The sequence below is a fragment of the Bos indicus genome, chromosome 3 (assembly GCF_029378745.1).
Source record: "Bos indicus isolate NIAB-ARS_2022 breed Sahiwal x Tharparkar chromosome 3, NIAB-ARS_B.indTharparkar_mat_pri_1.0, whole genome shotgun sequence".
Classification (NCBI taxonomy): Eukaryota; Metazoa; Chordata; class Mammalia; order Artiodactyla; family Bovidae; genus Bos; species Bos indicus.
The window spans coordinates 104,796,701-104,824,404 of NC_091762.1; the positions used below are offsets into that span (position 1 = coordinate 104,796,701).

A 27,704-nucleotide genomic window follows, 5' to 3' on the forward strand; every position below is an offset into this window, starting at 1 on the left:
ACATGTGATAGCCATGTCAATATCTGGGGAAAGAGTACTCCAAGCAGAGGAACAACAGGTACAAAGGCCCTGCAGCTGGGTTGAGGGTCGATGGAGAGGCCACACTTACAGCCACTGCTGATTCGCTTCCCAGCACCCTTTGGAGTGGGCAAGTGCTGGTGTCGGATTATCTTGGTGGTTCAGTCACAAAAGCCAAACTCGAAACACTTGGGGCTTTGGGATGTGGGGCTCCGTCTGCTGTCTCAGAGGGCTGCCCTCCCATCTTGCCCACTCCCCACCCCTATAAATGAGGAAAGAATTGGACTCCTAAGACCCCTCCCAGCTCTCCCATGACAGAATCTGATGCTCTGTGTGCGGGAGGTTTGCAACAACTCAGGTGGTCCCTCTGCAGGGATGGCGAATTTGTTGTGCCACTTCCATTATTAATAACCATGATGTCATACATCTGTGCGGTTCCTGATGGACTGCAGAGCATTCTCTCCTGCTATCCACTCACTCTGTGGACTCATCTGCCAAGTGGAGAATGGTTAAGAAGGGAGGCGGTGGTGGCGGTGGGCAGAGAGACCACAGATAGCGCCACAGATGCTGCTATAGGCTCACCCAAGCCACTTCACCCGTGAATCCCTGCTTCCTCACCTGCAAAGCAGGACACAGGACAGCCTGCTTCCTGAGGCCCTGGGGCTGTGAGTGAGAACCCATCAGCATGTGGGGGCCTGCACGCTGTCATATACACTTGGTAGTGGTTGGTTCCGATTTTACAGATGAGGAACTCAGAGCTAAGAGCATTATGTCTTTTCTGGTCCACTTTTGTGTCTTCATTCTTTCAGCCCAGAGCGTTGAATAACTATTTTGTTGAACTGATTTGCCTAACGCTGCATGGCTAATAAAGGGCAAAGCTAGGACTCAAACCCAAGGCTCTGGGCTCCCAAGTCCTTCTTGTCAGCATCACACTCTTTGGGAATAATTGTCGTGGTTAACAAAGATCTTCACACCCCATCTGTGGATGATCAGAATTATTGTTGCTTTGTTGAGAATTCTAGAGTTGTAAGGTCTTCCGTTCTGAGGCATGATATCCTTTGTAAATAATGCAATGAATATCTTAAGAAACATGTTGGAACCTTCTGGAAGAGCATGTAGATGTGAAAGCATGACCCCCTGAGAATTGAAAGCAGTGGTTTAACCATGGGTGTTTTTTCCTGTCACCTGAGGGCTTGTAACATAAGAATTCCTAGCTATACCCGCACTGTCTGATTGAGAGGTTCTAGGGATGGTTTCTGGGCATATGGAGAAGCCCCCTGGCGCTAGAAGTTCAGCCTGGGGATGAGAAGTCCAGCCAACTGTATGTATGGGAACCCTGGCAGGCCCTGAGTCTGCCTCTCCAGCTATAGCTCTAACCCCCCAGTCCCCAGCTCACATCAGCCACGTGGGAGGAACACTGCTATGGAGCCCCACAGACCTGAGTTTGCGTCTCCTGTTTTCTAGTATGTACCTTGGCCAAGTTCCTTTACCTCTCCCAAGCCTCAGTGTCCTCATCTGTAATATGGGAATCCTCACTCTTCCCTGCAGGGTGGCTGAATGGGTTACAGGAGGCCGTTTATGTCAGATATCTTATGAGATATCTGTGCCTGGCATGTAGTAGGTGAACAGGAAACAATAGTTTTGGTTATTATTATGATAAATGAATTACAGTAATAAAAACAATTGCAGTATTTGTGAATTGGTTGGTACTAAAGGGTTCACTGGACTTCCCTGGTGGCTTGGTGGTAAAGAACCCACCTGCCAATGCAGGAGACACAGCTTCCATTCCTAGGTTGGAAAGACCCTCTGGAGAAGGATGTGGCAACCCATTCCAGTATTCTTGCCTGGGAAGTCCTATGGATAGAGGAGCCCAGTGGACTACAGTCCATGGGGTCACAAAAAGAGTCGGACATGACTCAGCGACTAAACAATGACAGAAAGTTTCACTAAAATTAGACTGCTGCAAATACCAGACTTTTGAGAAGAGTGTCCAGTCCACGTTGTAAATGCCAGTCCTTGGGCCAAAGAATGACCAGTTCGGCTGTCTTCCCGCCCCTCTTTATGGCTCAGGTCCAGTTCTGGTGGGGAGCCGCAGGCTGCATGGGGACCAGCACCAGCATCACTAACCATGCCTCTGATAGATGCGTGGGTCCAGACAGGGGTACGTGGGGTTTGAAAGTCATTGTTGAGTTCAGGTGGTGCTTGCCTGCATCAGCCTGGTCTTGAGTCCCTGAGGTCACAGTTGAGGGGCAAGAACATGGCATGTGGGAGTCACAGGATGCTGTACCAAGTCTGTCATACACTCATGTATTCACAGACGGTAGGTGGAGTCCTTCCGTGGGCTCAGCGCAGGCCTAAGCTCTAGGAGTGTGCCTGCGTCCTCCCGAAACTCAAGAGTCTAGCTGATCCAACCACTCCCTAGCCACGTGGCCACAGACAAGTTGCATTTCCTCTCCAGATCTCAGTTTCCTCATCTCCAGAATGGGATTGTTCTGGCTTCTTCACCAGGGGCATAGTTTGGTATTTTGAGGCCCTGCCCCTCACTGGAGTGCTGTTGAGGCTTCAGGGTCCCTCCTAAAGCTGGCGGGCGAAGGCCAGGGCTTCGGAACCAGGAAGACCTCCCCTCTGCTTCTGGTTCTGCCATGTGCTTGCCGTGCAGTTCGCCGCATTGTTCAACCTCTCTGTGTTTTCTTTTCCCTGCTTATCTCATGTGGTTATGACACTTCTGTCGCGGGGCACTGTGAGAATGTGAGACGACGATAAAGAGGACCTGGCTCTCAGCAAATGTGACCCCCATTTCCTTTCTGTCTGGCTGTTGACTGTCCTGTGCTTTGCTGCTCCTGGAACAAGACCTCCACCCACCGCTGCCCATGCTCATCAGGTCCCCAGGGTCAGGCAGGGGCAGGCAGACAGCCAGCCTGGTGCTCAAGGAAATAAGCACCTGCCCCTCGTGGTGACTGGGGAGGTGGTTATAGCCCGAGAGGAAGCAGGACCAGGATGCAAAGCCAGGAGTCCTGGCTTCTGTCTGGAACCTGCCACGAGGTCACTGTGTGTCCATTTCCAGTTCCCCCTCCTCGCTGAATCTCGTTGTCCTCACTAAGGCCAGTCTTCCAGATCCCCTGGCATCTCCCTGCCCCGACAAGCCTGTGGGCCTTTGATGTGCATGCTGAACAGCCTCAATAATGGAGCACCACAGTGGGCTGTGGGGGTTTCACCAGCTTCTTCCAGCCTGGGCTCCACAGGAATTGATTGTGTAGAGAAGCCAGCAGACAGACTCTGGACAAGGAAGAGACTGTGGTTTCTAATTGGCAGAACTGCTCATGGGAGGGGAGGTAGGTGAAGGGACATTAATGGCATGAAATTATATTAAAGGAAGGGTATTACTCCTTTTCTCCCCCTTTAAAGAAGACCCAGAAGGCTCTAAGCCACCTGCTTCCCAAATAGCTTTTTACCTATTCGAGTTCAACAGTGTGTTCAGATGGGGACCAGTTTGTTTACAGATGATCGGGATGGACGCAGAATGTTGCAGGGTGACCCTGGAGATCCAGTGATTTACTGGATATCTGTCGAACGCTTCCCAAGTCCTCAGACCAGGGATGAAGCAGTGATCAGAACAGATGATGGTCAGTGCTCTCCTGGAGCTTATAGACTAGCAGAGGGAGGCATACCATGAACAAAGGAGTGCATGAATGTGTAATATATCAAATGGGATAAGTGCCATGAAGGAGAAACCAATAGGTTAAGAAGTAAGAAAATGCCAAGGGAAGGATACCAGGATGTATGTAGGACGGTTGGAGAAGTTATCACTATGGTGACATTTGAGCACAGCCATGAAGGAAGTATAGCAATGAATAGACTAATTTAAGCAGAATTGCCTTTCTTTATGGTGTACCTGAGAGCCTATGGAAAGATCTCATTTGTGGCTGAAATGGTCAGCTCAGCCAGGCAGTTCAGACTCTGGACCATCCTGCTTTAGATACATGATACCAAGCCTAATTCATGATCCCCCTGTCAATGATCATAACACTAGGCTGGATAGTACTCTAAGTGAATTGGGCTTTAAACCTTCAAAATGCCTGTCCGCATAGACTGTCAGCCTTCTAACAAGGAAAAGGTACCATCTCCACGTTGCAGCTGTGGTTCAAGAACTCTATATATGGAGTGACAAGACCAGGACCGTTCCCCAGGTGAGGGATAAAGTGGGCAGTCAAATCCAGACATTGCTGCCCAGCAGATCTGTGTTTCTCCTGACAGGGCATTTGGGGACCCAGCATACCACCTTGCATGCAGTAGAGGATGATATTTATTTTTTTGAAAACAAAAGCAAATCCATAGACTAAGAAGATATGATGACTAAATGCAATACGGGATCCTGAATTGGACCCTGGAACAGAAAAAGAACATTACCTGAAAAACTGGTAAAATATGAATAAAGTCTATAGTTGAGTTAATAGTAACTTACAAGTATCAATTTCCACTTGACAAATCTGCATTGGTTATGTAAGATGTGAACGTTAAAGGAAGCTGGGTGAACGGTGTATGGGGACTCTCTGTCTTTGCAATTTTTCTGTCAATATAGGATTATTCCAAAGTGAAAATTTTATGGAAAAATAAATGAGCAAATCCACATACACACCAACTAGCTGGCCTCCTCAGGGTTAATGAGGAGAGTCATAAAGGGTCATCAGGTAATTGAATCCCTAAGGCTACTGTCACCCCTAGAATTGCCTGTGTGAGAAGGAGCAAAATTATAAACCAATGCATATAACCATGATGAAGGAGGAATGTTCCTGGGAGGTATCTCCCCTGGAGACTGCTCCCAGGTGAATGTCTCCTGTACCACATAACATATATTTTAGGCTATACCAAGTATGCCCTTTACATGTGATGAAAGTTCACTAACTCATTTACAATTGATGCTGTCACAGACAGATGGAAACCTAGTTTTATTCGTAGGGCTACCTCATGTAATTATATGAATCGGAGTGACTAATGGCGATGAAGGAGTGGTGTGAGGCAGAATAGAATCAGAGAGGGAAGGTGTAATCCTAAGCTAGTTTTCTCTCATGGTAGAAAACATCAGGGTCTGGGAACAGTGTCTTTTGGAATGAAGGAACAAAACCAGGATCAAGAGGTTCCTTGCAGTGATTTTGCACTCACAAAGCAAGCAACCTTAGATGAGTCTCTGGGGATCCTCCAGCTGAAAACCACTGAGTCCAGAGCAAGTGACTGGTCCAGCTTCTCTGTGCAACTGCTTGGGAGACACAGCTTAGCCTATCTGGGTGACCTGATCTCCTTGCAGGTTCCAAAGGGCCTGTGGCTTGGCATGTGGGCATTTGGTGTCACCCTGAAATATAGGAAAGGCAAAAGATGCTCAAATGAACAGGAAACCATCACCATGAGTCTGTTAGAAAGTATCTAATGTTCAAAAGAGTAGGGCAGTCACTCCAAGATAGAGTCTTTATTTTAAGCAGGCTCTGATCTTGTGAAGTAAAGTCTGGCGTTTCCTGTAGTGTGTTTTCTAAAACACAAGTGCCATGGATGGAAAGAAAAGTGCTGTAGCCAGATCAATAGACCCTTATATACTGCAGGACTCCTGAGTCTTTAATATGTGACCGAGCGTTGAAAATCTCCCCAAAAGTGTATGTGTGTGTTTGTAGAGGTAGATATTGTGTGCAGTTTTCCAAGCGTGATTAATCAAAGAACTCATATATATTCAAGTACGTGTGTGCACGCTCAGTCACACCTGACTGTGACCCCATGGACAGTAGCCCGCCAGGCTCCTCTGTCTGTGGAATTTTCCAGGCAAGAATACTGGAGTGGTTGCCATTTCCTACTCCAGGGGATCTTCCCGAACCAGGGATTGAACCCATGTCTTTTGTATCTCCTGCACTGGCAGGTGGATTCTTTACCAGTGCATCCCCTGAGAAGCCCATACGTATGAGTATATATATGGTTTTTTTATATATACTTATATCTGTACATATAAGGAATAGGTTTTATATGTTTGTGTGTATATAAGGAAGATGCACACATATATAAGATTGCTGAACTAGAGTTCTATACAAAAATATCTGGGGAACGATAAAGTTATCTGAGGTCAAAGCTGAACAACAGTAACAACAACAGCAACAAAAAAAGCATGCTAATTTGTGCCTCTAAAACTTGTTTCTGCATGTTAGTTTTAGCAAGTCAGTTTCCCACATTTTTTCCTATTCTGTTAACTTAATTTCTCTTTTCTCAGAAGAAAAATGGCAAATGGCATGCAAATGATCCTTCTCTCTCCACTGTGTCTTGTATCCAAGGAAGTCAAAAGTATTGCACGTGTTCCCTGAGATGAGGGTAGCCGAGCCATGTGACAACTTGGTGGTAGGTTTCTAACCCAGAAACCCACATGCAACATTGGTATTTGGGGAGTTAAAAAAGAACCTCATTAAAAGTGCCACTAAAACCCAAAAGCCTGCCTCTGTCAAGTGTGGATTTCACACAAGGGATCCCCAGCACTTCCACATACACACATGTGTCTGTCGCCCTGAAATAGGAGCATCTTTACTGTTCCTAGTGCCAGGTCACTGGACATGCTGAGCTGGGTGAGGTCGCCCTTTGATTAGGTGATGAGTTCTAGCTAAGCTAATCTTCACCCTATTCCCTGGTCCCAGACTTTCTCACCTCATGTTGCCCCCGGGGTAGAGTCCTGGAAACTGCCTGCCTGCCCTTTGAAGCCCTTCACAGAAGGGGGTCCTGCCTCAACCTCCACGTCCCATGACACTTACCCCTGTGCATAAATCCTGCTGCTGCTGCTGCTAAGTCGCTTCAGTCGTGTCCGCCTCTGTGCGACCCCATAGATGGCAGCCCACCAGGCTCCCCCGTCCCTGGGATTCTCCAGGCAAGAACACTGGAGTGGGTTGCCATTTCCTTCTCCAATGCATGAAAGTGAAAAGTGAAAGTGAAGTCGATCAGTCGTGTCCGACTCCTAGCGACCCCATGGACTGCAGCCCACCAGGCCCCAGGTCCATGGGATTTTCCAGGCAAGAGTGCTGGAGTGGGTTGCCATTGCCTTAAATCCTGCCCCCACCCCAATCCTGCTCCTCACTGCAGGCTTGTTCTCAACATTTCCCCGTCCCACCTAAGGTACTTGGTCTAATTCCATGTTGTTATTGCCTCTGTTAGAAACTGAACTTCAGTTTCCTACCTGGAATAGTAAATCAATATGCACTTAGATTCCACAGATAAAGTGAAGATCAAATAACAGAAAGAGGGAAAATTTACAGAGGGAATTTTCTTTCTCTGTAGGTTAGGGAGCGGCTTTTCAAGTATCTCATTTGAGGATGAAATAGTTGGTTCAGCTAGTTTCTCAGACTGGCCTGTTCCTCATTGGACGTGCATGACCTCAGACGTCATTTGAAGTCTCCGAGCCTCTCTTTCCCCCACCTTAAACATGGACTGACGCTACTACTTCCCTACTGGAGTTTTGATTCACTGCTGTGAAGCTTGCAGAAAGCCTAGAGCAGTGCTGGGTGCATAGAAAGTGTTAGTTGTTATTCTTATGATGCAAATTCCATCAATCAACTAAAAATTCACCTAAGTTTAATAAAAATGTGCAAAGGTGTAAACAGGTAATTCAGAGAAGTGAAAATAGCTCATAAACATATGATTGATGCTCTACCTACTAAAAAACAAAGGATTATAAATTAAAATGGTTAGAGATGGCAAAAATGTGAAAAAATAGAGACAAGCTAGTGCTGGCAACGGTCAAGGGCACTGTGAGCTTAATTTGGTGTCAATGAAAATGATAAAGGCACGTATTCAGGTTTGATCCCAGGGTTGGGAAGTTTCCCTGGAGAAGGAAAATGGCAACCCACTCCACTCTTCTTGCCTGGAAAATCCCATGGACAGAGGAGTCTGGTGGGCTATGGTTCATGGGGTCACAAAGAGTCAGACACGACTGAGCACACGGGCACAAATGTGTATATGTATGTATGTGTATACACATACATACACGCACGCGTGCGCGTATAAAGGGTGTTCCCTTGCACATTGTTTGCAATAGAGAGAACTTGGAAATGACCTCAGTGTCCAGCATTGGCAATGCTTAAGAAAATTATGGTGAATTTGCACCACGGAATACTTTTCGGCCATTTAAAAAGAAAGAAGTGCATCTGTAGGTCCTGACGTGGGAGGACATTTACAACATATTCTTAACTGGAAAAAAGGTTTTCTGTGTGATATGTGTTACCAGATCCCATTTTTATGCAGAAATTGTTAAACAGTTGTATATGCGTGTGCATGTGTAGATGAGATTCTGTGTTCATGGAAACAACATGGGGAAATACCAGGGAACTCTTAGTAGTACTTTTATCTGGGGAGGAGAAATTGGGTGGGTGAAAGGTGACTGGTCCACGTTTTACTTTATGTACTTCTGTATTTTTTTTTTACATTATTTTTGAACAAAGAAAGCAAAAAAGAAAGCCCAGGAAAATAAAGAGCAAAGACTAATCTTTATAGCACAGGATTATTGAGAAGATGAAATGAGGTCATGCTTGGCAAACATCTAACATGGTGTCTGATGCTTACTAAGTACCCAATAAATGCTTCCATCCCTGCATAGACTCTGTGCCACCCCTGCCCCTCCAAGTCCATCCTGGTGTTTTCTGAAAACCACGAGCTCAGTTAACACACAGTGGTGATCACCGGTTGCACAGCACACAGGGTGCTGTGTGCACCACCCCGGTGCCTACCTTCCTGGGACCCCTGGTTTGGGGAACCCAGCCTGTCTCGTTTCCTAGCCATTCCCTGGGTCCTTTCTTCTTGGTCTTCTTGTGAAAGGCTGCTTTTCTTCACTGGTTGCTACCGGCCATACCTCCTGTCTCCTGGAAGGAGCCTCTCGCCACCTTGCAGCATGGGGCTGGCATATTCCAAGGGTGACTCTAATCCTCTGAATCAGGTCTGCTCACACGTTTATTTCTTTTCTGTCTCCTCTCACGGCCAGGCTTTCCCACCCTGAGGCGGGTGTGCGGGCTTTCCTGGGTCCCTTCCCCCACTAGCTTCCACCTGGCTCTGATGAATTCCATCATGTCTGCTTAAAATCATTTTACTTCCAATTTGCTAATTTAATTCTAGTCTTACAGAATTTTGGCAACCCTGCCAAATTGGGTGCCAGATGCAGATTTAATGAGCATATTTTCAGTTCTTTCTTTCCTGTCTGCATGAAGATGCTGAAGAGACCGGGGTGTGGAATGAGTCCCTTGGGGGCCCCCGGGATCACCCCTCCCTACCTTTGACCCTGAGCACCCCCCCACCCCCGCCTACCCCTGCTCCACCCCAGCCTGACTCTTCAGCCAGGTCTCTCCCGTCTGACAGGAAGCACTCAAGTCTGCTCCTCGGGGAAGGGAGTTATTGCGTCATCTTCTCAGTCCTAGAATCCTCAACCTAGTTCCCATCATTTGGGCTTCACAGGAAGTGTATTTGGAGAAAATTACTTATTTCCTCCAGCCCATGTCTTCCAGCAGCCATGTGCAGCTCAACAGATGTTCACAGATCCCTGTCTTCTACAAACACACATTGAGCACTTTCTAGACCGATTTCTCCAAGCGTGGTCTGCAGATAACCTGCAGTGGAATCACCATAGGGGTGGCAGGGGCGGGGAAATGCGTATTCCTGGGTCCCGCCCCACAGCTGTAGCACCACCGGCCTGCATTCCACCACCGAGGGAATGCTTGTGCCTCCAGCATTACCACGAGCTGTCTCATTTCAAACTCCTACCGACCCCTTACCGAGACACTGTAGTCTCCAAGAGTTAAGACTCAGAAAAGTCCATCTTCTCTGTGTGGGTGGCTCAGTATACACAGGGGCGAGTATCAAAGTGGGATGGGACTTGGCTCGAGGCTTGTAGTTCAAAGTGAAGGACTCTTGCCATCTTGGGTAGCGGTGTCTCAGGGCCGAGAGCTGTCGTGCTCCATCATGACGGGTTCACCGCAGGCCTGTGCCGGCCCTCATGCTTCCACACATGCCCTGCTTCACAGAAGAGGGAACGGAGACCGCGATCTCACCACCCAGCCAGCAAGTCTGCCACGTTGTCAAAGCAGGGACCATGACCCACACCACATCTGGTTGTAAATTCTGTGCCAGGAGGGCAGGGGGCTGAAGGGAAGAAAATGGATGATCCCCCCCAGGACCAGGAGAAACGTGGACCTCTCTGGTTTCAGCTCGGAGGCCTGCCCTGCTTCTGGGCAAGTCGCCTCTATTCCTGAGCCCTGGGCTGGTCATCAATATGGGACAGGGTTGGCTACAGTCAGTGGTTTCCAGTGGCACCTCCCTCACCCTCACTTCTTCATGGCCCCAATAAAATCTTATTTAATATATACAGAGAGACAAAACTGGAGGTGCCAGGAGTGGCTCAGAGCTTTCTAGGAGGCAGCCTGGGACATCTCCTGTAGCATTAGCATGCATCATCTGGGTGCTTCCTCTGCTCACCCCACCCCTCGACATGACTGGTGTCTACAGCCTAGGTTTGAGGTCTGGCACCTTGGGCTCAGACTGGGCCCTACCACTTTCTGGCTTTGTGACCCTGGCAAATTGATTCCCTTCTTTGAGTCTCAGTTTCTCCTCTGCAAAGTGGGGGTGATAGTAATAGAGTTGAGGTGAGGATAAAATGAACTAGTGCACACAGATTGCTTAGCACCATGCCTTGCAGGTAGAAGGTGTGGTGACTTTTGTTTTCCTTTGACAGGATAGGACCTACCACATGAGAAATTAACCAGCATGGCTGAGACTTCCCAGGGCCCTAAAAATACCATGTCGTATGAGTGAGTGGTGTGGACGCTGAGGCCTGCATATTTGCGGGTCTATATATTTCAGCAAAATGTTGAGCCCATGAAGGGGGTGAGCTCTTCTAAGAGGGGAAACTCCCTAGTGGGTGAGGGGCAGGGTTTCGATCAAGATTCCCAAGTGGGAGTCGTGGGGCAGGAACACAGAGCAGCCTGGCAGGGCTCGCCCCGGAGCAGAGGCTGGGCTGGTGTGAGTAGTCACTTGCCTCTGTGGACCCGGCTATCTTGGGGCAGGGCCCAGCCCCATCCTAGAGGCCTGAGGACAGGGCCAGATTGGAGCACCGTGGGCTTCAGGCCCAAGGGGGTGCCCAGTGGCTCGTGGCAAGAGGTCAGAGAAGGAAAGATTGGGACGCTGCACGGAGGGGCCTTCTGGAACCTCCTGTGCCCATGGTGCCACGGGGTGGGGACTGTGAGTATGAGAGAGTGAGTGGCTCTGAGGAGGGGATGTTTTCCATCTCAGTGGGGCTATTTCTGGCTCTGCTTCTGCAGTCACTGTGGAAACTGCACGTGCCCGGTTCAGTGTAGAAACATGACGAGTTTTTCAAGGGTGATGTACACTAACCAGCCGGCCAGGAAGCTGCCGCCACCGCTGGCAGGGTGTGTGTGTCTGCCCGCCTCTCCCCTCCCCCATCTCCTTCTCTCTCGTCCTGGGCCGCCTTTCTCCTGGAGCTGTATTCAGGGGAGATGTGTTCCTTGCAGTGTGATAGGCAGACAGAACAATGATCTTTAGAGGACATCCGCCGCCTCATCTCTGTTCACGTGTGCTCAGTCGTGTCCGACTCTTTGCAACCCCGTGGACTAGCCCACAGAATCCTCTGTCCATGGGATTCTTTAGGCAAGAATACTGGAGGGGGTACTGGAGTGGGTTGCCATTTCCTCTTCCAGGGATCGGAACCACGTTTCCTGCAGCTCCTGCATTGTCAGGTGGATTCTTTACCATTGAGCCACCCTGGGAAGCCCATCCTTACCCTAGAACCTGTGGATACATCACTCTACTTGGCAAAGAGGAATTAAGATTTCACATGGAAATATAACTGCTAATTAGCTGCATTTTGGGTAGGGAGATTATCTTGGCTTCCCTGGTGGCTCAGAGAGTAAAGAATCTGCCTGCAATGTGGGAGAACCCAGGTTCGATCCTTGGGTCAGAAAGATCCCCTGGAGAAGGGAAATGCTGCCCACTCCACTATTCTTGCCTGGAAATTTTCATGGGCAGAGGAGCCTGGTGGGCATAGTCCCTGGGGTTGCAAAGAGTCGGACACAACTGAGTGACTAACACACACACTCCGCCTGAGCCCAGTGCTATCACAGAGGGCTTTAGGTGTGGAAAGGGAAACCAGGGACTCAGTGTCAGGGATGTGATGGGAGGAAGGCTCCACTGCCCTGGCTGGCTTTGAGGATGGAGGAGGGGGCTGTAATACCAGGAGTACAGGCAGACCCCAGAAGCTGGAAAGGGTGAGCAAGTGGACTCTCCCAAGAAGCTCCAAAAGAAACAGAGCCCTGCTAGCACCTTGACTGTAGCCCAGTGATCCATTTTGGACTTGTGACCTCCAGAACTGGAAGAGTATACATTTGCGCTTTTTAAGCCACTGATGGGCGCGTGTTACAGTGGCTGCAGGCAGTGACCCGGAAGGCTGACTGAGCCTATCATGGGGAGAAGTCCTCAGAGAGGAAAGCTGCAGGCATGATCTTTTGTTTTCTTGGGGTCTGATCATTGCCTGTTGCCTCACTCTGGACGCAGGTCCCCTCTGACTAACTTGCTCTCTGAGGGGAAAGTGACTGTCCCCTCAGTAAGCACCCAGCTCTTCAGACCCCAGAGTAAGGTCTCCTGCAAGCGGCCTGTGCAGATGCCCATCTGTTCAGTCCGGAATGCCACCCCCATGTCCCTCCATAAGCCCTCCAGTTCCTAAAGGCCCCCTATCCTGTCTTCTCTAACTGACTTCTCCTTCCTTTGACATTAGTGCCACTCATGGGCTTTCCTGGTGGCTCAGATGGTAAAGAATCCATATGTGATGCAAGAGACCCAGGTTCAATCCCTGGGTTGGGAAGATCCCCTGGAAATGGAAATGGCAACCCACTCCAGTATTCTTGCCTGGAGAATTCTAAGGACAGAGGAGCCTGGCAGGCTACAGTCCATGAGGTTGCAAAGAGTCAGACACAACTGAACAACTAACACACTTTAGAATTATGTCACTCACTTGAGGACCTTGCATTGTCTTTTTTAACCACCAGCAGGCTGCTGCCCCTCCCACACTCTACCCTCCCCTCTCCCTGCCACCACCCATCCCCGCTGACAGCCACAGGCCTAGAGCGTTGCCAGAACCTAGGTGAAGAATAAGTGACTTCTAGCCGAGTTTCATTGTTATGTGGCAGCTTGGATGGGAGGGGAGTTTGGGGGAGAATGGATCCATGTGTATGTGTGGCTGAGTCCTTTTTCTGATTACCTGAAACTATCAGAAACTATCACAGCAGTGTTCATCAGCTATACTCCAATACAAAATAAAAAGTTAAAAAAAAAAAAAAGAAAGAGTGACTTCTGCCTGTTGAAATCAGTCGTGCCCCCTACTAGTAGAAGCTGTGTTCTGTGCCGCGTGATGAAAGGGCCCAGACTTGAACACAGGATGCCTGGTATTTGGTCCTGGTTGTGGTGCCTGGGACCTTCGGCCCTGGCCAGATCACTTCCCTCCCTCCTCACAGACGGGCTGCAGGTAAACAGGGCTGGTGTGAAAGCCTCTGACAACACTGCTGTCTCGGTGAGTGTGGCTATCACTGTTGCTTTTCTGTCCCAGGCAGAGTCCAGCAGGAATAGCTCCCCTCCCCACTGTGGCATCTGTCTCCACCCTGCCTGGAGCCCTTCTCCCCTAGATTTAGACACTTCCTGCACTCCTGGACCTGGGGGAGCCCGCACAAAACATAGAGAACCAGGGTCGGGACATAGGTGAGGCGAGTGAGGTGCCCAGGGTGCAAAATTTCCAGAGATCCTAACCTTCAGCATCAGGCGAATGTGGCAGGGACATCTAACCCACCCTCCCTTAATAGACAAGGAAACTGAGGCCTTGCTTAAGGGCACATGGGGGCTGGTGGTAGAGCTGGGACCAGAACACAATTCTCTCACTTTCAGCTCCAGGGCAGGTCCACTCTTCTTCCAATTAAATGCACTAGCGAGTGGCTGAATGACTTTATTACTCCAACACCTATCTATGGAGAACTTATTTTGTGTTAATAGGATGCTAGGGTCTGGGCTTCAGCTTGGAAACAAGACAAACAGAGTCTGGTCCTTCCCTGAGAATGCATATTCTGTGAGGAAAGAATAATGAGTTAGGTCTTTAATTACAGTGGTGATGAATGCTATGCAGGGACTGATCGGAAGCTGTGAGCTGTGGATGGTTGTGCAGATTTCGCACTGCACAACTGCACATAGCGGTCCTTCCAAGGGGCCTCCAGTGGGAGTTTACAGTATAATTGGGAATACCAGACCAGTATATCCTTAAAGCACCTGTACAAGATCATGGATGACAAATGGGAACAACAGGCTGGAAGAAGGGGCCAGAACTGCTGCACTTGTTCCTTCTTCCCCAGGGCTCTGGGCCCCCACCTTTTCTCCCGCCCTGTTTGATAATCAGATCACATGCAGTCAAGCTCTCACTGGGAGTCTCAGGGGAGGAGCCCTGCATCCAGAGGGCCTGGAAGACCAGGAGGATTGAGGCATTGCCCGACCTTGGGGGGCAGAGATTCTGTTGTCCTGGACAGGGTTCAAAGGCATGGAGGCCTGTGGTAGCAGGTGGGATTGGAATCTTCAGAAATAAAGGTTTCTCTGCTTAGAAGAGTTGTCTGTCCAGCTCTCAGCATCATCTATTTTCTAGAATAGCGGGCCTGGAAGGGGCCTGGCTTCTAGAAATTCGGCGTCTCCCTCCCACCAGTGTCCTGTGTGGCCTTGTACTCCACACATCTTTGAATGTGTCCACATGTGTGACGGAAGCACACGGAAAAGCATGGGCAGCTGGGTGTTGCTTTTCTAAACTGTCCTGGCTGTCTGTCGGGCAAGGCCAGCTCCCTGGCAGCCGTGCTGTGACATCCTAGGGGCCAGTGCCACTCCTCCCCAACACGAGTTGGGGAACTTTAACCATCCCCTCACCTCTCTGAGCCTCACTTTATCTGTTAGATGAGAGTGAGAAAGACCCATCTCACCAAACTGTTAAATTCAAAAGGAAGAATCGATGTGCGCAAGGGCATTTTAAATCCCTGGTTTATATGGACATAGAAATTGCCACCCAGTAAGGGCTTTCCTTCAAGAATCAGAGGACAATATAACATATTTCCAGAGAGAGAGATCCATCCTGCCTTACAGGATGCTGAGAAAGACACATGTTTTCTCTGCTTGTTTTCCTTTTACTGGGAAGAGTTATTCTGACTAGTAAATAACTCCTTGGCAGGGAGTTGAAACAGAAGGGGACCTCAGAGGTGGGCCTGTTCTGATCTTTGACAGAGGGGAACCATCCGTGCTTGGGGGGAACATGACTTCTCCTTGGTCACATTGCCAGTTAAAGGCAGAGCTGAGATCCTGCCCACCTCCTGTGCGCCCCCCACCCTCCCCTATATTCTGGGAGTTTAGCTGTTTAAAGAATGGGTAGGTAGACTCAGCCTGGCAGGGAAACAAGAGGGTGGCCCCCATGAGGAGTAAGAGGACTAGAGGGTGGGCACAGTCTGGACAGGAGTGCTCAGGCTGGGCAGGAGGGTGGCAACAGCATGGACAGTCTTGGTTCTGAGTAGCCAGAGGCAGAACACCTTTTAGATTCTCCTCCTCCTGGAAGTGCCCCAAAGCCTCAGCCCAACTCCAGGTTCCCAGGATGTGCAGCCGCCACAAAGGCAAGCCTTAGGCTGTCCAGGGTCTGGGGCTGCAGCATAGACGGAGATGTTGGGGACCCTGGGAAAGCCCTTTGGTCTCAGTGGACCCTGGGCCTGCTGGTTTGGCAGGGTCACCTGTTGCTTGTCCTGGAAAGTGAGTTCCTGAATGTGATGATGTCAGGGGCAACACCCTGGAAGGCAGGCCAGTAGGGGTTGTTTACTGGCTGTTTCTCATCACTCATTCACTCCGCACACCAAGCGCTGTGCTAACAAGCACAGAGGTACATGGATGGTACACGTTGTTCTTGCCCTAAAGGCACTCGCTGTCTGCAGGGAAGACGGACTCACGGGAAGATAATATCACTGCGTAATAGGGTCAGTGTTGCACCACAGCTCTGGGTGGAGGGTCAGTGGCAAGAGAGAAAGAGGTTCCAGCGCAGTGCCTGGCTGTTGGAAGGGCTAAGGGAAAAGGAGGCATTGCCAGGGCTGAGCTTTCAAAGGATGGGTAGGAGTGTGCCTGGCGGAGAGGGGAGGGAGGACCTTCTTGAACAGAATTTGGAACCTGGGTAGAAAGTGGCATGTCCAGGTATTAGGTAGCTGAAGAGTAAGGACTGAGCAAGAGTATCATGTGATGAGTGAGGCTGGAAGGTTATGGGGACCATATGGAGAAGAGGGTCTGACGCTTTCTTAAGGAATCTGGATTTCTAAGGGTGGTCAGCAAGCGTCAGAAGTGGTTATGGCACACCGTGATACCCACTTACTCTGCAATGCAGGAACACCACTCTGCATGGCATGGAGAGTAGAGCCAGGGGCAGTGGGTGCACAGGAGCCCAGGGGCTTGAGAGACTTTTACAGAACGAATTCACTGGGAACCTGGGGAAAATTGGGGGTGTGGAAAAGGAAGAAGTCAGCCATGGCTCCTGGACTTCTCAGGATGCCTCATGGGGTCCCTGTGCCGAGGCTCAGGGTCCTGTCCAGGGTGATGGGCTGCTTACCTGGGACTCAGCAGTGGAACTAGGGCTGGGCTGAAGCTGTGAGCCCATGGAGGTCCTGACTGATGGCTCGTCCGCTGGTTCCCTCAGGAAGAACACGTAGATGCTGTGGAGTTGTTGATTCATCTTCACCAGCACACCTACACCCAGGGGCGGTCAAGTGAGAGGACTCAGAGTATATCTTCTCACTCATTTTCATGAATGATGCTCAAAGCTCTGTGTGTGACACAAAGATGAATCACACACATTCTAGTCCTGTCCCCAAAGGTCGTGTGGTTTGTGTGTGATGCTGACAAATATTTGTATCAGTATTATATTCCACAAACACAGGGGAGAAAAGGGAAAGGCCACAGGAAAGGGACGTGCTGTAAATGAGAAGTCATTTCTGGCCAGAGAGGGAAGGGTATGGAGGGCTTCGTGGAGGAGGTGGCACATGAGCTAGGTTCACTTGGGTGATTGTGGTTGTATTTGGCCACAGTGAAATGGAGAAGAGCGTTTCAGACAGACAGAGCTGTACAGAAACAGACAAACTGTGAGCATAATAGTTTGGCTGGAGCAGGGGTTGTCTAGGAGAGCATTGAAGTCAGGGGCAACCAGGCTATTAGTGGGGGAGATCCCAAGTATAGACTTTACAGGAAGAACCACTGAGAACTTTGGGACAGGAAAGGGCATGGTAAGAGCTGAGTGTTGGGACAATTTATCTGACCTTATGGAGAGGATGACAGTTCAGAAGCTGCTGTGTATTGGTCCAGAGGAGGGGATGACCACTGAGGTCTTTACAGGGTGGTGGAAAAAGAGGACTCTATCCATATTTATTGACTTTCATTGAGGCTTTAGGCTGGGCATTGTTCTAAACATTTTATGTGGATAAACTGAGTCTCCGCTTAGTCCAGCCATGCAGGTGCTACAGTTTTTCCCGTTTTACACATTAGTTCACTGAGACTCAGAGATATTAGGTAAGTAACCTATCTCTAGGAAGATCACACAGCGAGGATGTAGAGGAGACAGAGATTCGAACTTGGGGCCTGTCCTCTTAAATTCCACCTTAGAAATAGTTTCCCAAGGGGACTGAGCCAATGAAAGGTGGCCCAGCCGGGGCTGAGACAGGTCCTCCCGCCTGTCAGACCCCCAGCCCCGGACCGGTGGGGGTCTCTGGCTCTAAGGGCTGCCCCTGGAGCTCCCCATCCCCCTCTGGGGGGCAGGGCGGGGCCTGGGCTTGGGCGTGATTTGGTTCACCGATTCGAAACAGCCTACGTATATAGGTGGTGACGATGTAAATAACTGATGCAATGGAAACTTTCTATGGAAAAAGGTACCCGCTCTAACAGCCGCAAAGTCCAAAAAAAGGAAGAACAGCAGAGCAGACCCAGAGGGCTCTGTAGCAAACAGCTTCCTTTGGCACAGCCTTTTCTGTTGGCCTGAGCTCCTGAGCTGGTCGGGGGAGGGGATCAGCAGCACTGGGCAGATGGAGAGCTAGACCAGAAGCTCGCCCGATCCCTGGAGGGTCTGGGGTCATCAGGCTTCCCCTCTTAGCTCAGGGGGCAGCCATGTGGATGCAGAAAGCAATAATTCCTCCAAACACACACCCTGCTTCGCATTCTGCCCTGAGGGCCTTGATTGTGATGCCTCCCCACTGTGGGCCAGTGGTTGGGGTGTCACAGTCCGCAGGTCTCCCAGGGCCTCAACCTGCTTCTTCTTTTTTTTTTTTTCCCCTCCTGTGCCATCTCTGTCGATAAGTTGCCATAGTCTTGGAATCTGAAATCATCTTAACTTACCAGACAAAACCATTGTCAATATAAGTAAAGCTAAAAGATTGGTAATAACCGAAAGAGGAAGAAGAGAAGGTCATTTTTTGGAAAGTTGGCTCGGTATTATGCAGTTCTTACACCCACCCGGGCTATGCACTAATGCTCCCATTTTAGAGAGGAGAAGACTAAGCCTTGAAATGTTAAGTGACCTGCCTGAAGCCACGCAGCAACAGAGACCAGTGGTGCCTGGTTTTAGTCTAACACCAAAGCCTAGGGCTGTCCTTCAGCTGTGCAGGACTGTCTACATGCCTGTGTTTCCTCAGCTGTCAGATGGTAGCATCGGTGTGACAGGAAGGTAATAGGACTGACGCTGGCCCATGGTAGGCATTCAGCAAAGGCGAGTTTCCTTCCCTGCCCCTTTTTCCTGTCTCTGCAGACTAGAGGTATGTGATGAGCCTTCTGAGCCTTCCAGGTGGGGAGAGGGTAGGAAACAGCCCAAGTCTGGGGCTCCTCGGGAGAAAGGGTGGTAATCACTGATTTTCTGGCCCAGCTTCCCTACTGGTTGGAGAATACCCTGTGGCAGGGGCCAGTCCTTCTTCACCTTTGCACCCTAGGGTCTAGCCCAGTGACAGGGAGTGTCTTGTCCATGGTGGCTGGGTGCAGTTGGCCCTCGAGTGTGGACCAGTCCAATGGGCTGTCTATTGTACCCAGCTGCAGGAGACTTCCGGTGAAAGAGGGCCTCCACTAGGTGTGGCCTGGTATGGCAGGAAACGAGTCCTTTACCCCTCTACCCCTGGCAGCTCTCAACACCTCAACCTCACGTGCAGTCCCTGGGGTTTCATCTGCACCTCCTCTTCCTGCCACTCTTTATTCTCCTAGACTCCTGGGCTGAGCGTCCTCCACATGCATTCAGTGTCTCTCTCTCCCCATTCCCTGCAGCATCTGAAAACCATGGGTGTTTCTCCTGCCTAATCCCCAAATAGTTTGTGGGACCAGATAGTCTCACCTATCACTAAACGGACTCCATTACCCTGCACTTGAAGTTCCTCTTTTTCTATCTCCAATACAAGTGGAAATATATCACCATCCTCTATTTTTATAAACTCTGCTTTTACTGGAAAACATTTCCCAGGACTTCTCAAAGCATGTCCTGTCTATCTCAAAGGCTCTGAGCTCCCTTGCCTTTCTTTCTGCTCGTTTTCCTTGTTTGGGGTCACCTCATTACTCCATGAAAGAGAGAAGCTTCTTGTCTGGAGAATGGGGTCAGGAACCAGGAAGGATCCAGGGGTGGCCCAGTGAATGTGGCACTGTTCTCAGACTGGAAAGCACGTGTTTGAAGCAAAGGTGTGCATCTCAGCAAAGGGAGCTGAGCCTGAAGTCTGTCAGCCTAAAGCCTGAAGCCTGACCACAGGGAAGGAGGCAGGAAAACTTACAGAGCCGATCTCAAAACAGGATCCAGAACGAGGAGAGGTGGACAGCAGGGAGGATGGCTTGGAAGGTCTCCCACTGTCCCTGAAGAAGAGCACAGGCATTAACCGAGTGCCTCTCGTAAGCTGGGTCCACGCTAGATCTCTCACACTTTGTCTCATCCAGTCCTCACAACAAACATTGGGAGGGGTGATGTTCTTCACTTTTTTACTCATGAGGAAAGAGGCTCAGAGAGGTTAAGTAATTTAGCCGAGGTTGCACAGCTGTTAATGAGTGAAACCAGGGTCTGTCTGAAACCAAGCTCCTCTGATATCAGGGCTGACTCTCTGAGCTTTTCCTGTGCTACTACTCTGATGTTAGGTAAATGAGGCAGTAATTCTCTCCATTTCCCCTCCCGATTGCTAAGTAGCTCCTCATGATCTCCCAAGATTATTCTATGGGATTCTGCATGTGTGTCCCAGTGTCCTGGATTTTGGGGTTTTCTTAATTGATTTACAGACCACCATAACAGAAATAAAAATAACAGCAATCCATCCCGCAGTTCCCTGCCCCAAGCAGATCAGACTCAGCTTATCCATATGCCGGCCCTGTCTGCAGATTCACAGTGGAGGACAGGCTGTGTGTCAGGAAGGCAGCCGTGGCCTCAGAGCTGGCCTTGTCCACTTCCTCTGGGATCAGGGTGTGAGGCCCCTTGCTGGAATCCCAGGCCCCCAGGCTTCCCTGCCAGCCCTTAGAAAGTAGCTTTGTTGTGCTCTAGTGAGGCTGGCCCCTATGGGCATCTGGGGTTTTTCTTTAACTCTTCATCAGCTGAACTTCCCCTGCAGGGATGCACCTCCAGTGCCCAGGCCGGATGTGGGGCGCCTTCCACCTGCCAGCAGAGGCCATGCTCTGATGCTTTGGTTCCACAAGGAGGGTGGGGAGGGGAAAGGATGGGCCTCCCTCCTTGTGGTTTTGGGTGGGGCCAGCAGAAGAGCTGGCCCTGGCCGTTCCTGCCCTGGGTGGATACCACCTTGCAGATTGGCCCCTCTTGCCCTAGTAAGACCTGCCCTGTTCAGCTGCTTTCTAAAAAGAAGACAGTTTTATATCATCTTAAAATTACAATTTTAAAATTCTAAAAGCCATATATGATTTAAAAAAAAAAAAGGAAAGGAGTATAGGAATATGTAAGGAAGAAAATGCATGGTCTGAGCCCCATTCATGCAGTCTCACCCCTAGGATGTGCTGACAACTTCATCCCGCAGGTCCTCTGTAGCATTAACAGCTACACAGATATGCGTGTGTCTGTGATGCTGCTTTCCCCCTTTTTGCACACCACCCCATTGGTGCAGTCATAAAGAAACTGCCTAACGATGCAGGAGACACAGGAGATGCAGATTCAGTCCCTGGGTAGGGAAGATCCCCTGGAGTGGGAAACGGCAACCAGCTCCAGTATTCCCATCTGGAAAATTCAATGGACAAAGGAGCCTGGCGAACCACAGTCCATGGGGTCGCAAAGAGTGGGACACGGCTGAGCACGCACACACACGCGCATTGAGGGAAAGTGTGTGTAGCAGCTAAGTGTGTAGGCTCTGGACGGAGACAGGAACCAAGGTTCACCACCTGTCAGGTCTCTTTTGCTCACTAAGTCTCATGTGGAAAGTGGGGCCAGCAACAGTGCCTCCCATCCAGCAGGCTGTGACAAGTAAGGGAGGTCACCCCATACTCAACACATAAAGTCACGATGAATTTCTGTCATCAGTCAGAGCAGGTATTTATTTTTAATTAAGAAAAAATATTGCCCCATTATTATACCATTGGGTGGGTTTACCATCATTTACTTATTAGACCAATTCCTTGTGATGGGTATTAAGGTCGTTTCCATGTTCACCAATAAAAATGGTGCTGCTGGCATCATGTGTGCATCTGTGTAAGCTGATTTGTGTGAATTTGTGTGCGTGCACTTGTGAAGCTGCTGGATCAACATAAACTGTGATCACTGCTTTTCTCCAACACTGGATGGGAGCAGTCATTTTCCTCTTTGCCAGTCAAATGGGCAAAAGGTGATACTGACTTTTAATGTATATCTTTTGATTATTAATGAGGCCAAGCATCTTTGCATATATTTATTACACATTTTAATTTCTTGAATAATGATCTGTGTATTTCCTCTCTCCATTTCATTAGCTGTTCGTCTTGTTGTTTTATGGGTGCTTTTTCCATATTATAGATATTGACCCTGTTATATGTATGTTGCAGACATTTGTCTGTCATTTACTTGGTAACCGTCAGCAGGGTCTTCTGTTATATGTAGTGCTTAATATTTTTGTGTGTAGTCAATTTTGTTAATCTCTTCCTATAAGAGGACTGAGATCTGCTTCAGGCTTTGAATGTTATTCTCCAACACTAAATTATACAAATATTCTAATAGTTTTGGTGTTTTCGTGGATTTGCTTGTATGTTTTGTTTTTATCTTTAATTCTGTTGTAAGTGTGGTGCGTGTACTCTATTTAAAGTAGAATTCTCCATCCTCCCTCACTCTGTACCCCACTTTATTATCACACCTTTTATTTTGCCTATGTTTCTTTCCTGCTCATCTCCCCTGGCCAGACCCTCAGCTCCTCCAAAGGCAGAGACCTTTACTGGTTTGTTTATTGCTGCATATGCAATGCCAGAATAATGCCCAACATATAGTAGGCACTAAGTAAATATTTGTCAAATGAATACACAACCAGCCAGTGGTCACCGTTATCTTATTTAAATACTCCCTTCTTTCTCACTAATTTGGAATTCCGTCTTTGGTAGCCTTTCCCTGTTTCTTCAATTGTTATTGGCCTTTCCAGATTTTCTCCCTCTTCTTTAGTTATACAATTTATAATTTTCTAAAAAGTCATCAGTTTTCAAATTCACTGACATCAAATTATGCATTTAAACTTAAAATAATTTCTCTTAAATTCCCTTAAATGTAAAGCCATATTAATATACGTGTTAATAGTGTCTTTCTTAGTGCTTATTTGTGATTTTACTGTTCTCTGCTCGTCAGATTAGCCTGCGGTTTCTCCGTGTTGTTTGTCTCAGAGAACCAATTTCTTTCATTGTGGTTGCTGTACTTTTCTCATTCATTCGTTTTTGCTTTCAACTTTGTTCATTTCTCCCTTCTAGATTATTTTGCTTTATTATTTTTCAGCTTCTTGGATTAGATGCTTGATTCATTTAGTTTCAGTCTTCCTTCTTTTATTGTGAAAGTATTTCAGGTCTAAATGCAGCTTTGGCTACATTCCACAGGTTTTTTAAGTAGGATTCTCAGTCTTGTATGTTTATACATGTTCTGCACTTTCAGTTTTGCTGTCCTCTTTGACTCAGATTTAGTTAGCAAAGCATCTTAAAGTTGTCCTGTGTGATTTACTTTATTATTTGCTACTTGTTAGTTTCTAATTCTATGGTATTGAAAACTGACTTTGTGATATCTATGCTGGAATTTGAGACTTTCTTGTAGTCTAGTACAAGAGCGTTTAAGAAAAAGGTGTTTGGTTTCTTGAGTATATATGAAGCTAAGCTTACTATCTGCAGATCCTCTGTGTTTTTCTTATATAAGGTTACTTGTACCATCAAATCTTGAGTCATGAACTTGTTTTGTTTCTTTTGCCTTCTCTTTGTAGTGCTAAGAATGTGTTATTTCATACACTTTATGGTTATGTTGTTCAGGGTGAAGGTAAAGGTTTGTGATTTTTGTTTCTTCTTAGAGTAAGACTCATTAGCAATATAAAATGCCCCATTTTATTCTAACATATTTGTATTTTGTCAGATATTAATACTGACTTGCCTGCATTCTTTTTGTTACTATTTTGCCTATTGATGTCTTTTTGCTGTTTCTTTGATTTCAACCTTTATTAATTTGTATAAATAGCATATGGCCAGATATTTTTTCCCCTACATAATCTCTTGTCTTAAAGTAATTTAATTTGTTTACATTCTTGTATTTATGATGTTTCATCTTACTCTATATCTTTTGTTTATTATACTTTTCCTTTCTTGTTTTCTTTTCCCTTTACCAACTCTTGCTGGATTAATTGAATTTATCCTCCCTCCCCCACAGTGGTTTAAAAAGGCCTGTATCTTATCTTCCTTCTAGAAATGGTTACCCTTAAATAAAAAACTAAAACCCGTGTTTCTATGTCAATGTCAAGAATTAAACATTATCTAATTTCCAATAAGATGAGACCAATATTACCCACATTTGTTTAGATTCGACTGTACATTTTTCTACTCTCACTGTTCATCATTGTTTCCTGCATATCCTGCCTTGACCTTTCTTGAATTACTTATTCTGATACAGTTTTTATTTTGTTGGAGTAATTCCTTGAGTAATTTTTTTTTAAAGAAAAGATAAGTGGGTGGCATTCTATTTTTAGTGCTTCTCTGTTTGGCTTTGAGACTCGGCTGAGTAACAGTTCTCAGGGTTTTAACTGTTTCCCCTCGATCTCTGTAGTCTTGGCTCTGTTGCCCTCTAGCAGTTAATGATGTAGATGTCAAGCCCAAAGTCAATTTGATTCTCAAAATTTGTATAGACGCTGTCAGAGAGGAAGCTGAGTTCATCACTCACTGGGTAAGGGGAAACTTCTCTTCTATAGCATCTTGGCATGTCTGGAGGAAGGAGGCAAGATCTGGATTTTGTTGACCGTTGGAAGTCCCTTAAAAAGGTATGTCAATGTAGAGCTTGACTAGGATCATGTAAGGAATACACTACAGCAGTCCCAGACCTGTGGAAACAGTGATGAGGAATGTTGAGATGAGGCAAGAGAATCAGAGAAGAGCTGATGGAGCCTTCAGCACATTTCTGTAATGAATAGTCAATCCATCTGCCAGGGCTGGAGTCTCGTGGAAGTGAATCATGCTCACGAAGGCAGTAAGGTGTCTGGGCTGGTGGCTTCTGTCCCCTGCCCTGTGCCCCAACTGTGGTGTTTCTGGCAACTGGAAGCATTCACTCATTATCTGTGGCTCTCAGGAATCCCATCCTTCCCGCCCTGCCCTGCCTCCGTGCCAGTTTCCTGGGTGTTCGGCAGGTGGACCTTCCCTTGTCCATGTTGGGTGAGACTGACTGAGCTCTGATTAGATTCTCTGTCCTTCCTACTCATCTGCTTTTCCTCAGACTTGCTGGCCAGCGGATGCTGCAATGGATCTTTTCTTTCTTGTACATGTCTCTCTTCATTTCAGTGGTGTTTGGGGGAGAGGAGGGAGATGGATGAGCCCGGTTTGCCATATAGAACCTCAGGTGTGTGTAACATTCCTGGTGACCCTGATGCAGGTGCGTCCACCTGGCTCTCCCACCGGCCACCAGAGGCCAAAGTGGCATTGAGGCGATGCTGAATGAGAGTGAGGAGAGCTCTGGCTCAGTCCTCCCACCTCACCCCATCTTCTCCTCCAGCCACACCCTTGGGCCTGACCGCATTACCTCACTGACTAAAACGGTTCAGTGACCTCACTCCCCTACAAGATCAAGGCCAGACTACCACATATATCAGGGTCTTTCCCTCCCAACTCTCCCCTCATGAGTTACCACTGCCCCTCACCTCTAACCAGAGGGACAGAGTGCAATTTCTTGAACGTTCGGTCAGTTTGGGGGCGCGCCCGTTGTTTGAAACGCCCCTCTCTCACACATTCGACACCGTCAGAACTGACTGCTCCTTCCTTTACACTTTTACTGCGCAGCTTAGAACCAGGGATGCTATAAGGCATTCCTTTGACTTCTTGCCCCTCCCACGTCCTTACCCCCAGCTGTGATCCCCTTGAAGGGAGGGACTGAATCTTTGCTGTCTTTAATCTCCAGGATCTGCTACCCAGCCTGGCCCCAAGTAGGCACTGAATGCACATCAGTTAAATGAATGAACAGCCAAATTAGGGTCTAAAGATAATTGTTCTATGCTGACTGTGTGTGACACACCATGCCAGCTCTAGGGGTAGGGGGATGAGTCAGATGGCCCGCCTCAGCTGTGTGTGTGTGTTTGCACGCACATGCATGCTCAGTTGCTCAGTACTGTCCAACTCTGTGACTCCATGGACTATAGTCTGCCAAGCTCCTCTGTCCATGGGATTTTTCAGGCAAGAATACTGGAGTGGGTTGGCATGCCGCCCTCCAGGGGGTCTTCCCGACCCAGGGATTGAACCAACATCTCTTGTGACTCCTGCATTGGTAGGCAGGTTCTTTACCACTGTGCTGCCTGGGAAGCCCTACCAAGGCTTTTTAAGACTCCTGGAATCTGTGGGCATAGAGGGTGCTGTTACATATTCCGAGAGGCCAGCAAATGTGCTGTGGGTATTCTGGGGAGGCAGGGCTTGAGTCCAGTCTGGGGTGAGCTGGCTGAGCTTTCTCAGAAAGGTGGGGAGGATTTGGCCAGAGAGACACGGTTATGGGGAGGGGAGTAAATGTGAACTGAACAAGGTTCAGAGGTGGGAGAGCCTGGACTGTGTTTATAGGATAACATGTTCTGAGACCTTGGTGTTTTTATACTGGGAGGGATAGAGCTAGCTCTTTTTATTAATAATTTGAGATCTATTGGATGGCGTGAGATTGGATCTGGGGATGGTAGAAAAATGTGAAGTCGTGAAAAGTTTAGATGACTTGGACAACAGAATCAGGGAAGACTAGACAGGAGCCACAGCACAAGTTCCGTTACTCTGCTATGTGGTGGTGTGATGCTGCACCGGAGTGTGGGATGGGGCTGGCTGGATTGAGAGCAGTGGTAAAGCAGGGAGGGGACAGCAGAGGGGCTTAGCTGTGCCTTCATAGGAATCAGCAGTAGGATGTAGTTGCCAAAACATGAACTATCCCAAAGCTGTGTCAATAAAAACATGGTGCCCGAAAGAAGGAAGATGGCAGTGCCCCAGACCTGCATGCAGGTTACCTTAGACCTAGATTACTAGAGTAATGAAATAGTATCCATAGTATAACATGGACTGAGCCACGCACCAGGTATTGGTCCAGACCTTCTAGGTGTATGGAATCATTCATCTCCTGGGAGGTACTTGTCATTCTTAGCCCCTCTTATCAGGCACAGCAAGGCTCAGCAACTTTGCAAAGCAGAAGTAATGAGGAGAAGGCCTTAAATAGAACCCAGGTATCCTGGCCCTAGGAGCCAGGATACCCGTTCTCAGTTGCCAGTCCACATTGCCTCCAGCAGACACACCAGAGTATAGAGTGGTGACTCTAGATTCAACTAGAATGCCTAGGCTTTCTAGATCTTGAAACACGTTCCTCTGCATGTTCTTGTTTGATTCTTAAATCAGCCTGGTAAGCTGGTTATTAAAAACTGATGCAGTAAACGTTGCCTTCCTTGGCCCTCAATGCTCTGTTTTGTTTGGTGATTTGGGGAGTACAATGAGCTCTTATGTCTATTATTGTGTTTAATTCTCACCCAGGCCCCACTATGAGTCACTTTTGCAGGTTGTCTTGGTTTTCTCTTGCTGTGTAACAAATCACCTCCAACCCGGTGGCCAAAAACAAGCCTCCTTTGTAAGCTCGAAGTCCTATAGTTCTGAAGTCTGGCACAGAGTGGCTGGGTTCTCTGCACAGGGCTGCAATCAGGGTATTTGTAGCCTGAGTTCTCATCTGGAGGCTCAGAGGGAAATTTCACTTTTCCAGACTCATTCACTTGTTTGAATCCATGTCCTAGGGAGTTGCGGGGGTTCAGCAGGGGGTTGCTCTCAGCTTCAAGAGGCTTCCCTCAGGTCCTTACCAGATGGCCTCCTCCATCTGCAAGTCAGCAAATGCATGGCGAATCCCTTCCCTGATTTTGAGCCCTATGACTTCCTCTTTTGTGACCAAAAAGAGACAACTCTGCTTTTAAAGAATTTTCTCAATTAGGTCAAGCCCATGG

At 48.2% G+C, this 27,704-nt stretch overlaps 1 protein-coding gene across 5 annotated transcripts in view; it reads left to right on the forward strand.

The window, feature by feature from the left end:
* The window catches only part of HIVEP3 (HIVEP zinc finger 3), a 565,279-nt gene that overhangs the window by 432,063 nt on the left and 105,512 nt on the right, over positions 1 to 27,704 (forward strand). The window lies entirely within an intron of this gene.